Source organism: Plectrocnemia conspersa, unplaced genomic scaffold, assembly GCF_051122295.1.
Source record: "Plectrocnemia conspersa isolate PC_06_02 unplaced genomic scaffold, ASM5112229v1 ptg000008l, whole genome shotgun sequence".
Lineage (NCBI taxonomy): Eukaryota > Metazoa > Arthropoda > Insecta > Trichoptera > Polycentropodidae > Plectrocnemia > Plectrocnemia conspersa.
Genome location: NW_028277172.1, coordinates 17,071,995 through 17,087,525, shown reverse-complemented (window position 1 = coordinate 17,087,525; position 15,531 = coordinate 17,071,995). Strand labels below are relative to the sequence as shown.

The following is a 15,531-nucleotide window of genomic DNA, read 5'->3' as shown; positions in this document are numbered from 1 at the left end:
CGTTGCTCGTATAACGGAGTTCCTCAGGCTGTGAGCGCCCATGACTGCATGTTTGCGAGTGGGCAGGCGTCTGCTATTCTCTCGAGTGTCTGCCGGAGTCTACCAGGTGACTGCATTGAAGTCCAGACTTAAGTATCCAGGGCGGCATAGCTTGTTGACTAATCACAATCATGCAGCGATCATTCACCCAATCGCTGCACTCGCTTCTTAAAACAACAAAATAAGTATACGCCTTAAGAATATATGCTTGTGTAACGAAATGTTGTGGCATTACAGTGGTATTTGTCTTCCGGTGATATATTGTTTCCCGTGACCGTTTCGTAACAAAGAAATATTAATTCAATGCACCGGAGAATACTTGCGTATTATTTATGAGGAAGTAGGAACCTAAAATCTAAATAATTACTTTTAGTCGGAGTAATTTCGCGAATTTCAAGAATAGGATCCCATACAGATGTGGCTGTGTGTGGTTCTTACAGAAACATAGTCTCGCTTTTTTTAAATATATTAAACTAATGAGCTGCTTATTTCTTCAATTTTTTTATTTCAGTGCTGCAAACATTTCTAGTGTTACAGGTGTGTTATTTTCCGACAACTTTTTCAGTAGAAATTCAAAAAGTCTCGGGACATGAGAAGGCAGAAAACCCGGGAGTTCCCGGGAATTGATTCCCGGGTTGTCTCGACACAGTATATTTTTTAAAAGCATTGCTTAATTTTGTTATTAATTCACAATAACGTTTGACTAATTGCTTGGTTGTGTTTTAAAAGTTCATAGTTGCAATCAAGGCATTATATTTTTCTGTGTTTTTAATAGGGTTTTTCCAGACACAGTGTCTTTTTTGTGCTACAGTGTTGTAAACAATTCATTATTATAATCTTCAGTTACCAATTGATGCAAAAAGACTCGTGTATTTGCCTTGCACTCAAAGTAAGGGTTACATTATATTGGCGGCTGACAATTGATTGACCGCGAAACTATTTCAATGCGATGCAAATGTCTCACCACAGTTGATTAGTTGACTCCTATCTCAGTGCAATCTCTATGGTATTTTGACGTAGATCAGTGTCGACTATGACTTTAAACTTGTCAACATCAGGCTTTAAATGCAGCCCGATACGTATTTTAAAAACAAATCAAAAATCTCCGTATAGCAGTTTTATAAACCAAATCTGTCAGTCGAATTGTAGTGGTATCTTGTCGTACACATCGCGAATGTATTTGATTATCACAGTCGCGGTATTACCATTTTGAAATACATTTAGTAAACAGTGACGTAAATGCATTATTGGCAGATATTTAAAAATATATGTAACAGTTCTCTACTGTCAGAATGTAAAAATATAAATATTTAATAAACAAAAATGTTTTTTACATTTTGACCAAAAGTAAGTAAGGAAGGACCAACGAAACAAACGGATAGCTTATTGAAGTTTTATTTCGCTTTAAAGATGCTTATACACGTCAGACTTGGGTGACTGTCGGTGTTATAAAAAATAAAAACTTAATGTCATTTTTACGATGAATCTGAAATAAACATACTGTTTAGTTGTCGTTTAAAGGCACTCTACAATGTTTCACATAAGTTTTAAGTTATGGCACAATACTAATAGTTAGTCGATCCAATTAACTACGGCCAATTGGGAATACCGGGCACTAACCAGACAAACTAAAGCTATTAGCAGCATTGGAGAAGTTGGCGGATGTTTGTTATCAACAACGGTGTCTTCTGAAAGGCGTGGCGTAGCATTTCATAATGAAATTTCCTTCATGCGCTCTATTATCATTTTTACCTCATTAACGCTTGATAGAGCCATTAATTAAAACCGTAACAATGAAACAGAAATGCATTCATTCTCGTTGATCTCAATGCGCTCATTGCATTTTTTAACCAATGGATTATGAACCATTGCACGTCATTTGTTTGTTGCAGAATTTTTTTTATTAAATTATAGTAATTTTGTAATAAATCACCATTCAAGGTTACGTGCGTGGGCTAGTGTTGTATTTGAATACTTCTCGAACTATAGAATATATTTTAATTATATATACACTGCGCCCTACCCCTATTTGTGACCTCAAAGGCGCGCCTAAAATCGGTATTTTGTCAAAGCTCCGTGTTTTAACGACAGTCGAAAGAAAGCGCGGTTTTGAGTCTGCTCTGTATATCAATTAACTGCGCGTATCAGCTGTTGTCATCGTTGTGTACATTATAAATAAGACACCGTACGTATCGACTGAGTCACGATTGAATCGCATTTTTTCTTTTACTCCTCCGGAACGATCTGTGCTAAAATAAACGATGCACGCCTGTTGGCACTTGGACCGTTGAGCCGTGACGACACGACATCATCACATAGTAGCATTGGCCGAATTTGCTATTTTAAATTTTGTGCGAATCGAGGTCTGTGCTGATGCATACGTTAAGGCTATTTTAAAACAAGGATCACGGCCTTCCTGTTCTTCATTCGTACAACGAAAATGGTGATGTTGGATGAACGAGGAAGCGATTTGGTGATTCCGTCACTTCGCAGAGATGTGATGTGGTTTTTAAAACTTATTTATAGTTATTAAACCGGATGACTTGGAGGAAATTTAATTATTTAATTGTCGGTGTTGAATCGCCAAAGAAATGAATAAATTCCTATGGCCAATTAAGATTCAATCTTCAGACTTATATCAATGGTTCTTTTTCGTCGTTTTTTTATTATTCCACCATATATTTTATAAAAAAAAAACTGTAACCAAATTAAATAGGAAAATTATGTATTAAAAGTGAATGCACAATTCTGTATAAAATTACAATAAAAATAACGTATTCTGACGTGAGTGAGATATTCATTTAATAAAAGTTCATCGAGCATGGTTGTGACAATTCTTTAAAAACATGCTATTTTCACTGCTTGTTGTGGTAAGCTAATTAACTTTACGATTCAGAATTTATAATTAAACTAGCATAGTGCTCATCTAATCTAGCAGTCAATAGAATATGCATATAAAAGTAATATACCTAGTTTGAAAGTTGCCTTAACTGACACTGAGAAACACGCTCTGACGTGTTTTTCAATATGACACGCGAAATGCACATTTATAACACTCGCGCTACTTGCCCTTATGGAGGCAACCATAATAGTTACATTTCTATTTATACTGCCTTCATCTAGGAACTGTAATTTATAAACATAAATCATTGAATTGGATTCGGATTTTTTTGTAACGCGTTTTACTATATTGATATTGTCAGACATTAATATACCATAAATCATATAAGCTTTTGGTAAGTGACTTATTTTATAAATGTGTTGATGCGTTTAAAGAAAGTGTAAATGATCGTATATTGTTCAGGATACAGTTTTTTGTCATCTCATACTCGACCTAACTCCATTTCAGATTCGTTTTGTCTTCGGTTGTGTAACAACTCTAAATTAAAATTTATTTCCAAGAAAAAAATCATTGACTGTTACATATTTTATGAATTTATTAAAGGAAGAAATACAACCACAACTACTAAAAAACATATTTGTAGTATACAGTGAAAATTTAGTTCAGTTGCCGGTGCAGGATTTGGTCTCAAGAGAACTTGCTGAAATATTGACAAATGTTATATATGACATATTAGTGTCGGCGCGTTTATTTTTATATAAGGCAAAGTTTTTTTAGTAACATATCTATGCAGGGCCGCCGAGAGCGAATCCGGGCCCTGGGAAAACAATGATTCCGGACTTCATGAAAAAATGCCTTGAGCGGTCGATGAGGGTTTTTTTTATCTGAAGTTCACTTATAATATGCAGAATGGCACTTGTCATTTTTGTTTATTCCGCTTTTAACGCGTTTTTTTCACGATCAATACGTAAATTTCGATCGTGTCCAGATGTATTTTATGCCTATACTACACTCTCTGGAAGTTGGCCAAGGACGGAGAATATAGTGGGTTACTTCGGTCAAGTTCGGTTCTGCCCGCTCTAAAATCTCTCGGAAGTTGTCCGAGGTTACCGAGAACGGGAGGTAAAGTGGGGGCAATTCAGTCGACTTGGCTAGCTTCGAGCGCTTCCGAACATTGTCGGTAAACGGACTGAAGTCGGAGCTGCTCTTTCGAGCGCGAGCGGTGAGATACTTCCCCTTTCGCTCTCTCGCGTGTTAAGTGACTAGAGTGAGAGAGATAATGATATGGTTTTTCGCAAACTGAGATAGAACGAGTTCAATTTCAGTATGCGCGTAAGCGTCCTATGTTTAACACGTACGTCGATTGCTGCATCGTAGTCACGTGGTCAAGTTATAATACCACATGCTTATCGGGGACTTCAACAGACTCTTACTGACATCTTTGAATATTTTAGGGCACCAAAAGGGATTAATTATATTTTTGATAGTATATTCTTCTAACAAATATCGTTATCATATTTTTTTTCATATAAAATTAAATAATTAAAAAATAATTAGTGGTACTTGATTTTGTTAAAAAAAATGTATTTTCCTAGATCGGCTTATATAAATGTCACACCATAACGAATTCTTATTTAGAATCGATGGCGACAAATTCTAGGATAGTCACTGATGTGGTGTTCGTATTCTGAAGTATCATTTTTATGCCTTATGGCATTTTGCAAAAGCCGACAAAGATTTTGCGTAAATTGAATATTTCCGACCGAAAAGTTTTCACTGATATTGTATTGGTGAGTGCCCACACAAACTTTTATAATTATCAGTAGCGTAATTTTAATAATATGACAATTTAAAAATTGCGATTATTTGGCACATTTTTTGATCGCGCGCTAATATGCTAGCTGTACATGACAGCAGCCGCCGTGCGGACGTCATTCACGCCCGCCGTCCAGACGGCATATGAAATTTGTAGCAGTGTGGCCGCTACACGGAAGTCGGCGACATCAGCCGACTTCACTTGAACTTCGGTTCGGATAACTTCCAGAGAGTGTAGTACAAGCATTAGTCTAGCGTTGGCGAACCTGTGACTCGCAAGTTCTTTTATGTTATGTTATGGTAATCTTAACGTTTTTTACTTTGTTCTATTTTTATTTATTTGTTAAATTACTTAGTGCTAACATCTGACCCGCAGACATGTAATTGTAATTTATAAATTTGATTCTGATACGCCAGCATACATGTTCGCGTTCGTTGGTCTAGTGGTCAGTGTTTTCCACAGTGCAAATGTTCAGTGTGGGTGCCGCATAATTTGGATCGCATTGTAACTAGAAAAGCACTTCTCTCTGACGCAAAAATTGCACCAGAAAAATGTTATGTTATGTTGCGTGTATGAACGAGACATTAAATGAGTTTATTATGAATCGTGAGGCAATAAATGCCGATAAGTACTGACAACAATATGATAACTTGAGCTTGGCAACTTAGTACAAAAACGGCCGCATTAATTATAACAGAAAAGGCATTATTTTCCACCACATTTATTCCATCCTAAATTAAGAGTTTTATAACATATACATTAACATTATTACTTTAAACACTTATCACTTTCGCATCAGACACTTCCAGGCATGATATAATTTCATTTATAACTCGGATTTAGCAAATAATCTTTAGGTACTGTTAGTAACACTATCATAATGAAAACGGTTGAAAGCTGAAAGCTAATCTGACCTATAATATATATTATCTACATGAAATTTGCAAGTGTGATTATCAAATCACAAATCAACGTCTAATATGTTTTATTGAATATTATGCTATGTGTAGAATCAATGCTTATAATTAACTACTACACTGATTATGCGATTGTATAACTTATGATTATGAAGCTACGATTGATACACTTAATAATTATAATTTCATATACAACTCTTTTTGTATCTATCTATTCTATATCTGTATTGGATATAATGTGTATCACATTTGCATAAGCACATCGGTCGGATCCAGATAAGAATGCCATAAACTTGGCTTATGAAAAAGAACACAGTGATGCTCAAAAGTTTACGATCGTAACTCGGTCTGAGCCAAGGATATTGAATCCATTTTTTCTCCACACTCTTATGTAGCCAGTAGCACTACATGTTTTACGTATACAAATTATTTTGGGTTTATTTTTTTACAACTTTGATTCGCTTCGGACGAGCTGCGTTTCTCGTTACATTTTATTGGACATTGTATTCGAAGGTTCTGTGTAACTTTATTTTGTATTGTTATAAGCGACAATTACATATGTAATAAAATCGGGGTTGATGTATTCTGAGAAATGTTTTACGACTGTATTGAATAAAGCGATGTAAAGGTTTGTCGTGCTATATGCTCGATCGATGTCATATAATATCATGAGTTCACCCATTATTTAAAATGCACTTTATACAAATAGCGGCGAAGAACTAAGAAATCAATAGAGGCGTGTTGCCGTTATACGATTCATGAATATTTCGAAGGACTTGGTGGTGTTCGTGCATTATAGATTCACCAGCGCATTACCATCTTTGATCATATTAGATTCTACCAGATGTTTTTAAAAAAAACGTGTCTGAAACTCAATCAACGGTGCAATATCATTTCCAGCGTTACGCGATACTGCAATCCGATACGGCGTTACAAATACTCGCGACGGTCTAAGTGACACAAGTCCAAAATCGCCCTATGCAGCATCACCCGGAATTATCTGCCGATAACAGGTAGTTGATGGATGACGATGATGGACCGCTGACTGTCATTGTGCCGATTGAGTGAGCCGACCTTGCGAATCATTCACGTGTGACGATTATTGACGACACATAATATGCGCTAATCGGGCGACTGCATTTGGCCGAGTTTTGCACACACACACTCATTTGCTCTTAACTGTTTTCGCATCTTGAATCTCTAGTGGAAGTCCGTAGCGGCCGATAAAACAGATTATGATTTGATAAGGCACGTGTGACGTTTGTTTGTTTGCCTCTTTGATGTTACGCTTTGGGAAGAATTGCTGTGTTCCAAAAACTTTTGTTTATCTAGCATCATACTACAACTACAGTGGCCAAAATAAACAATAATTATTTATATATATAATCTTCGGATTCCGTGGAATTATCTATCATGTTGATGTTTGTATATCATGTTTTATGATTTACATTAAATTCAGTCTTTGGCATAAAATATTTTTAAATATATGTTTTCAGTACTGAATTACCTGATATGTTTGAAAAAGCTTGGATTAATAACATAACTACAGAAACGTGTAATCTAATCCTATACATTCCGACAGGTTATTTATGCAGGTCACGGTGTAGTACGAATATATCAAATACAGTGGAGGCCTTATTTTTTAAACAATGAAATACGTACTATTGTGGTTATGATATCTAAAAAGTATATATATGTTCTTATAGTCAGGGCTTTTTTGTCATGTAACGCGGTGGAACGGCGTTCCGGCACCTTTTTTATTGTGTTTTTTATGTTTCAAAAGCAATGTTACAACTTACACAAACACATCTACACCGAATTTTGATCAATAGGAGAGCGCAAAAAACAATTATCACTTCTCAGAAGTCAAAAATTCACGTCAAAAGCAATAAAATCGTGTCGGCGCCGTTGCAGTGGGAACGCTCGGTAACGAGCGTTCCCACTGCTACGGTGATTACCGAGCCCACTGCGACTCATTACCGAGCGTTCCCAGTAATTCGGTAATTTTTGCCTTAATTTAATTTAAATGATATTTGAACATAATTTTCTTTAATAAAAATGCATGACAAAAAAAGTTTTGTTTTAAAATAAGTCCTGTGTATAGTATACTTGCGCTTTTGATAGCTTCAAGTTCATCGTCGGTGTGGTCTAATTTGAGTTATGTATGATAGTTTTAAAATAATTATATATATATATATAGATACTTAATAGATAAATTAAGTACTCGGGGATAGAAACAGACGAGTTGTTCCTATCACCACTCACTAACAAATTAGCTTATTTGTTGATGCAAAAAAATCTAAAATTTAGATGTGCACTTTCTGTTCTCAGCGCCAACGCAAGTACTTACACTGTAAATATTATTATGATAAAATTCGCATTCACATGCAAATTCACTGTCAACCTTTTAAATACAACTCGCTAACACGCTGCCTTATCAATGCTAAATTAGCATCGTTGTCCATCGCGGCCTCTTTACATTCCATCCAACGTGCACTCAATAATTTTCATTAGATTTTTATCCAGTCCACGGCTGCTGTTATCAATAAACGTGGTCACGTTTCTAACTTGCATTCAATGCGCGACGTTCGCTGACAGTTTCGATTAATAAGACACGCCAGACACCGTTTCTTTATGGCATGTTAATGAATAAAGATGTCGATGGTTTCAAGCGATTTCTCAAGGCCGTCCCTGCCATGGCCAAGATTATGTGTATCGATTTTTTGGCGACGTCCGTCAGCGGATGTCCTAGGGGAAAATGATAAAGTGAACTATGACGCAAGCTTGTGTGTAGTAAAAAGCGACCTTTTCCTGCAGAAAGAAGTATCGCGACTGGCACAAGTCAAACGAGATTTCCGATTTGAGCGGTGAGCGCATTCTTAAGTTCTTCGCCAAACTTGGAGAATACCTCTCGACGAGATGTTTCAAATGTTTGCGCAATTATTTAATTGAAAAGTATTTCAAAATCGCTGGTGTTCGAACACACGTATATAAATACTCAATATATATTTTATATTTACATACAACGGTTATTTGTAAAACATTTTGCGCTACTCAGATAAATTAGCCTTGATTTTTTGGTAATTAAAAATAATAGTTTTATTGAAAACATCGCATGTTGAGATACAATTCATTACATTATCAGCGATGATGCTGAAGGATCATGTCGATAATCCGTATATTGCTCGTAGAGTAGCGATTGCGTCCTCTATTCTCACCGTTGCGGCAAGGGCGTCAGCGCTCGAGAATGCTCCACTCACACTAGTCTTCCAGCTTTTTACCAAAAACATCCAAAAACGTTTTCATCAATGGTGCACGTCTTTTTTATATTTGCGCAACTATCGTTTTTTTTTTAAATATATATTATAATTAAACATTTCGTGGGAATAATAATAATAAGTGAGTATATGTATGTATATAAATGCATGTTTAATCTGACGTATGTTATAAATATCTATGAAACGTTTAATTATTTCGTATAAATACCATCGGGACACATTCGAGAAACATGTCATGTGATAATGGTTAGATTTGTAATAAAATATGTATATTGCATGAAACGCCTGATATTAGTCACTATATTATTAATGGTTTTAAACTTTCCCATGTTCATATACTGATAGTATGTACTATATATATTTCTACAATAACATATTTTTTTTATAAAATACAATACTATTAGTTTCAGCTTTCATAATCGATAGGACGGATTTAAAACAATTTTTTTTCGAGTAGGTCGCAAATATTTATGTTTTGATGCATGTTTTTCAAAATTGAACTATGTTATATGATTAAATTATATTTTAAATATAACATTTTCAGGTAATTTATACTACTTTTATTGATTTTTATTTTAAAGAAACTTTCTACTCTCCACCTCATATTTCTAATACTAGAGCAATATTTTCCAATTAAATTTAGTAATGAAATCTTTTTATAATTTATACAAAATAATAATTTAAATGAAGCACATACCCAATCTCTTCGTATGTGATCTTGTTCCTCCGCCCTCACCACTATTTGACCCGGACTTAATTAAGTAATATTGTCATCATGCTCATATGTAACATTTTACAATTAAAAAAATGATGGGGTGTTTTTCACTTTTAAACAAACCCATTTTTTTATTTTAAATTAAATTAAAGGACGTAAGGTGTACTGAGCTAATCTGCTGACGAATCACAATAATGCAGCGATCATACAGCCAATCGTTGCACTCACTTCTTAGATCAACGAAATATGTAAACGCCTTTAGAAAGTGACATTTGCTTGATAGACATCTCCGAGGTCGAATTGTGCAACGGGAATATTGCGACCTTACGGTGCTCTTTGTTTTCCGGTGATATATTGTTTTCCATGACCGTTTCGTAACAAAGAAATATTCATTCAATGCACCGGAGAATCCTTGCGTGTTATTTATGTGAAACCCTTTTTTTTCTAGTCGTAACGAGGGCATTTTTGTGGTCCCATCTTTTACACTATTGTCTAGTTTATCCTTATTGATGAATTATCATTTTTGATCACAGCTATTAACACGAGTTTCAATAATAAGATCCCCACAAGATATTTGACCACATAGTGCAGTTTTTTTGAAAACCTATTTAATCGTACACGTTTTTTAAGGCAACAAATTAAATGGTCAATAAAAATCAAATCTCGGCCAGAATTTTATAAACAGTATAGTCCTAATATTCAGGGTCAGAATAAATATCAAGTGGTTAGAATAAAAATAGCATTCGGTCAGAAAAAAAAAATAGGATAATAAATTATTTATTTTTGAAATATCTTATAAAATATTTCGCTCGCACCAAAACTGTTGGACAGGTTGCAAGCGAGCGTCGGTCTGAAAATTGAACACCCCATAAATAACTCTCAACGAATTTAATCATATGTAGAACGCGAATAACAAGGCGGCAGTGGAGAGCACGCTTGGTTTGTTGTATTGACATCTGACAATGTTGCTAACCTAACCAAACAACTTGGCCCTAAAACACATTGATAATGATAATGAACTGCCGACATACGAATGACAGATTGACCAGTTGTACCAATCTTCAGCGATACAGCAATAACAACATTATTGCCAAATGAAAAAAGGGATTCTGTCAACCTGTCAAAATAATTCTTACCATTTAATATATATTCTGGCCATTCATATTTAAATTCTAACCATTTAATATAAATTCTGACAATCTACTGTTTATTCTGACCTTTTAATATATATTCTGACCCATGCTTTCTAAGAAAATTACATTAATTTTTTTTTAAATTAAAAATACATATACACTTCGAACAGGTATTCCAATGCTATAAGAATACATAATGGTGACATCATTTTACTCATACGACACACGTCATTTTGATTAAACGACCTTGATGTAACATACGAAAAAACACATTTTGCTATTCTGATGTTCAGCTGTTTTTTCTACGTGAAGTATAAAATTTTTATGATTTTTTCTCTTCTATATTTTTTTCACCGTATGTTTTACTTTAAAATTCGTCACTACTTATTCCAAGAATTGTATGTGTGTTTATTTTTCTTAGACTAGACAACGTGTTCAATTGTCACCGCACTTCCTAATGCCTTGTTTATTTATATTTTTATAGTCCTGTCTCATATTCTACCTCTTGGCACTCGTCATCTACCAATTGTCTCTCTTCCCACTCGCATAACTCAACGAATTGGGACAATAACCGCGTTTATGATCTTCTGGGAAATTAGCATGGCATCGAAGATCACCACCCCACAGTCGGTGTGAATTTATCATGTCCACCGTTCCGAAACGCTAACTGTGTATATGTGACCAGCTCGCATGACATGGTCGGTTGTCCCAAATGACATTACACATCTTACGACACCGCCCGCCGGTCGTTCCCATGGTGCTTCTAGCAAGTCCGAGGTCTTTCCACCATGGACTGCATCCGATATTTGGTCAGGGTTGGAGATTTCGTTTGTGTGTATGGAGCAGTGTTTCACGTGTCACGCTCGGGTGCTTTTCTAATAATGGGTCCCGAATTTGAGTCATCGCCGTCATCCATCCGCGCCGCCGCTGGTTAAATTGGTGTTTTGATTGATGATTGTTGTGATAGTGGTCATTTCTAATCTGAGATTCTCGGGAGTTGTTTGTACGTTGGATTGGTTTCGGTTGTTATCCATTGTGATGACTACGAAGTATTGAATGTTCCAAGTAGTACGCGTTGTATAAATATAAACAAGGCAGTTTTATTCAAATTTATATATTTTTTGTAGTTAATTGTTATTATGACGTAACTTTTTAGATGAAACTGCTGAATGACATGACATGCCATTATTCACTTTGCTTAACCTTGTAGCACGATCGTAGAGCAGTGGAGCAGTAATTTAGTAATTATTTGTAGTATCTATTAAATTTTTTTAACATCCATGTTATCAGCTTTGTCAATTTGATTTCATGTAACTTTAAATTATTCACTTTTTATTAAAACATGAGGTTTTTTTGTGATGTTTTACTTACATACATGCGGTTAGAACTCATAGTAAGCATACAAATTACAGCCATTATTTTTATTTATTTTACTGGGGCTAGCCCAATGCATTACGATGGGTAAATAAAATCAACATCATATTGAAATTAGTATGTAAATCTATTATTACAGCTTACAATCAATAGAGGCTCGATTTTATTTTAATTATTCAATACGTTCTTCGTCTGCTAGATAAGCAAAATCTAGGAAAACCTAATAAACGATGATCAACCGGAATTATACTTATATAATACTACTAATTCCAATCTACCAGACACGAGACATATTGAAAAACACGAGGATCAATATGGGATACAAACCTAGTACTTTCGGGTATTAATCACCGACTTAAACCACTGGTCTATCATGCTGGTGCATTTATATTTACGTACGTAGATAGATTTGAGGCGGTTCTTCAGAAATAATTGATAAATATAACCTTACCCAACGTCAAATCGATTTATTTTTTAAGCCTTGCATTGGAAAATAAACGTATAATATAATATACATTTTTTTTAATAATGCCCTTAAAAGTAACTATGCAATTGTATTTATTAGATCTGTCAATTTTTAGTATTGCAATCGGATTTTTAATCTTGCATTTCTATAAAAAAAACAGATTTCTTGCTTCTAAATATTTCATATGGATATTTTTACTTTTTTTGAGATCCATGTCATCGGCTTAAAGTTAATTTTATTTCATATTTGGAATTTGCCATTAAAAGTGAATATATGTGAAATTCAGATCACACGTTTTGTCAATGATCCGTATTCATCCACTGCTCACGATTGTAAATATTACTAATGTGAATGTTGATTCATCATTTATTTTTATTTGTTTTTGGGTGAGTGATCAACTTTTGCGTTGATAACATTATTTTTATTATTAATTTCTGTCCTGTGATAGCCGCACTATGTCGACCACAATATTATTCATAATTACACTTAATTCCTACCATATTTTATTTTTATATTGTATATATTGAATCTTAGTAAGTATACAGTTTTGATGTGTCTAGGTCTAGACTATTTTTTTATCTAGTGGTAGTATATACTATATAGGATGGACGAGTTTATTTTATATGGATACAAAGTTTTCAATTATAAATTAATTTGAAATTCGCCGTCTCCAACTCGTCTCCAAATATCAGGTCGAATTCTTCGGATTCTTGGGTAGCTTCGCTCGGTGGAATTTCGGCGAAGTGTATGTATGGCAGTATGGCTGTGATCAAACTTATATATTCTTTGAGAATATAGTCCAGTGCTCTTCTAGATATTGATCGTCTGCACAATACAACGATTCAGGTCTATTTATTAGGATTAAAAAATGATGTAATTTCTATGGAATTCGTGTCCAGGTACCTGTCAGCGTAGATATGCAACGCATTCCTTTGTATTTGGCACCGACCATTTGACTTGCAGATATTCACGGTCTTTTTTAAAACTTCTTTTAAATCGTTTAATAGATTTTGCTTGGCACGCATTAGTTGCAACAAGTAAAGCAATTAGTTGCGACTAGGAATTGTAATACCGTTATTGGGACAAACATCGATTTTCGATACTACCGGTATTACAAAATTAAATACCGGTAGTACCGAAAAAAATACCGTTTTTTTTTTAAATACCGGTATTGGCTATTTTTCTCTCGGTAATACCGGTATTATTGCAATCTCTAGCTATGATCATGGGTAGTCCTGACGGTACATATGTACTTTCATCTTGATTCTTGAGCTTATTCCGAGTACTAAAGTGTACTTGATTTTTCGGCTTTTATTGACATTGTCAATTCTTCAATTATGCACCTACATTCTTTATATAGTTTCAATTTGTACATAGTACTCAGAGCCATTCAAGTGCGTACTCGTTATGTAGGTAAACTTGATAATGCCTACGTTTTTTATTGCCTCAGATTACATCAAGGACACTAATGTATTTTTAAATACAAACCAACCATGCATGATGTTACAAAAGGCTTTGTTTCAATAAAATTACTGCCGTTGTCTTGAAAAAATCATACAAAATCACGCTTCATCTTATTCTTCAAAAAAAAAACTCGATAACAAATATAATTTCAAAACAATTAGCGATCTTATTGTGTTGTGCAAAACTGACCTCGTTCTCAACTCTCGTAATTTAGCGTTTATTAGCGTTGTGGAAGCTCGCGCGCAATTTTAATCAATGGAATGCCTCAAATCCCCCATGAACTTCACGATATGGGGCGTAGCCTCTCAAGGTCGGCTCTCGACCAGACAGATTTGGCACTTCCCACGTCGGACCCCTTTGGCCATTGTGGTCTCAATTCGCGCATATTCGCGCTATCCGGTCCGTCTGTCCGGTCATGGTCTGGCGGCCAATTTCACTTTCGCAAAGTTGCCCCCAACCATTTTTTCCGCAAAAGATTTTCACTTTTAAGCGATTACATATTTGGTTACTACAAGCTCGGAACCGGCTTATTTTTTTAGCCGTATATTGGTTTTCTATTATGTCACGTGGTGCATGTGGAATATCTGGGTTTATTACGGTTGGCGCGATATAAACAGTGAAATTTCTCCATCTGAAACGCGTGCGAGCGAGACAGATATATGATGGTGTGACGTCATGACGAATTTGAAAATAGCTCTGGTCTGGTTCGGATCGAATGGCGGCAGCGGCGATGGTGAGGAAATTGGAAAAAGCTCCATTGTGGTGTTGGTGGTTTTTAATTGATTTCGAAAGCGAATCTTGTATCGTTGTGGCAGTGAAGCGCGATGGGTGATCACTGAAATGTTTAATTGTGATTCAGTTTTACGTGCAGTGTTATAGAAATAATTATATTGAGACTGCAGCTCTTTTTACTAAATTTAAATCTTGTTTGTTGTGACTGTGTAGCGAGAATGATTTTTTAGAAAGGCATCCGTTTATAATATATATACATGCGAATACATTTATTTTTATATGCTATGTAAACAGCTTGAAAAACACTCATTAACCAAGCAATATATTATTTGTGAAAACAATCAGAATTTTATAAACCGTTTTTAAAATTTAAAAAATAAAATAAAAAAAGTTTATAAAAGGTTTGAATTCTTACGAAATTTCGAAGATATTTGCAAATTATTATTTTAAGTAAATTTGCACTTTTTAAATTATATATGAACATATATCATTTTTTTTTAATTTTAAATGCAAAAAAAGTTTATGCAATTTTTTCAGATCTAAGCTAGGTTTTAATATCCTTACTGTGAAATTTAATTGGAACTACTAATGTAGCTTTTAATAAAAAAATTTTTGCAACACATTTGTTAAAAGTATTGAATGAATTACTACAATTAATTAATTTTACAGTTTCACTTTTTTAACTAATCCAGTATATCTCTATATATAGTACATATGTGCTGTATAAGTTGACGGAGAAATTTAAACATTAAATC

The 15,531-nt window shown here is 34.6% G+C and overlaps 1 protein-coding gene across 2 annotated transcripts in view; it reads left to right on the top strand.

The window, feature by feature from the left end:
* Positions 1–15,531, top strand: part of LOC148233180 (uncharacterized) — a 55,648-nt gene that overhangs the window by 27,093 nt on the left and 13,024 nt on the right. The window lies entirely within an intron of this gene.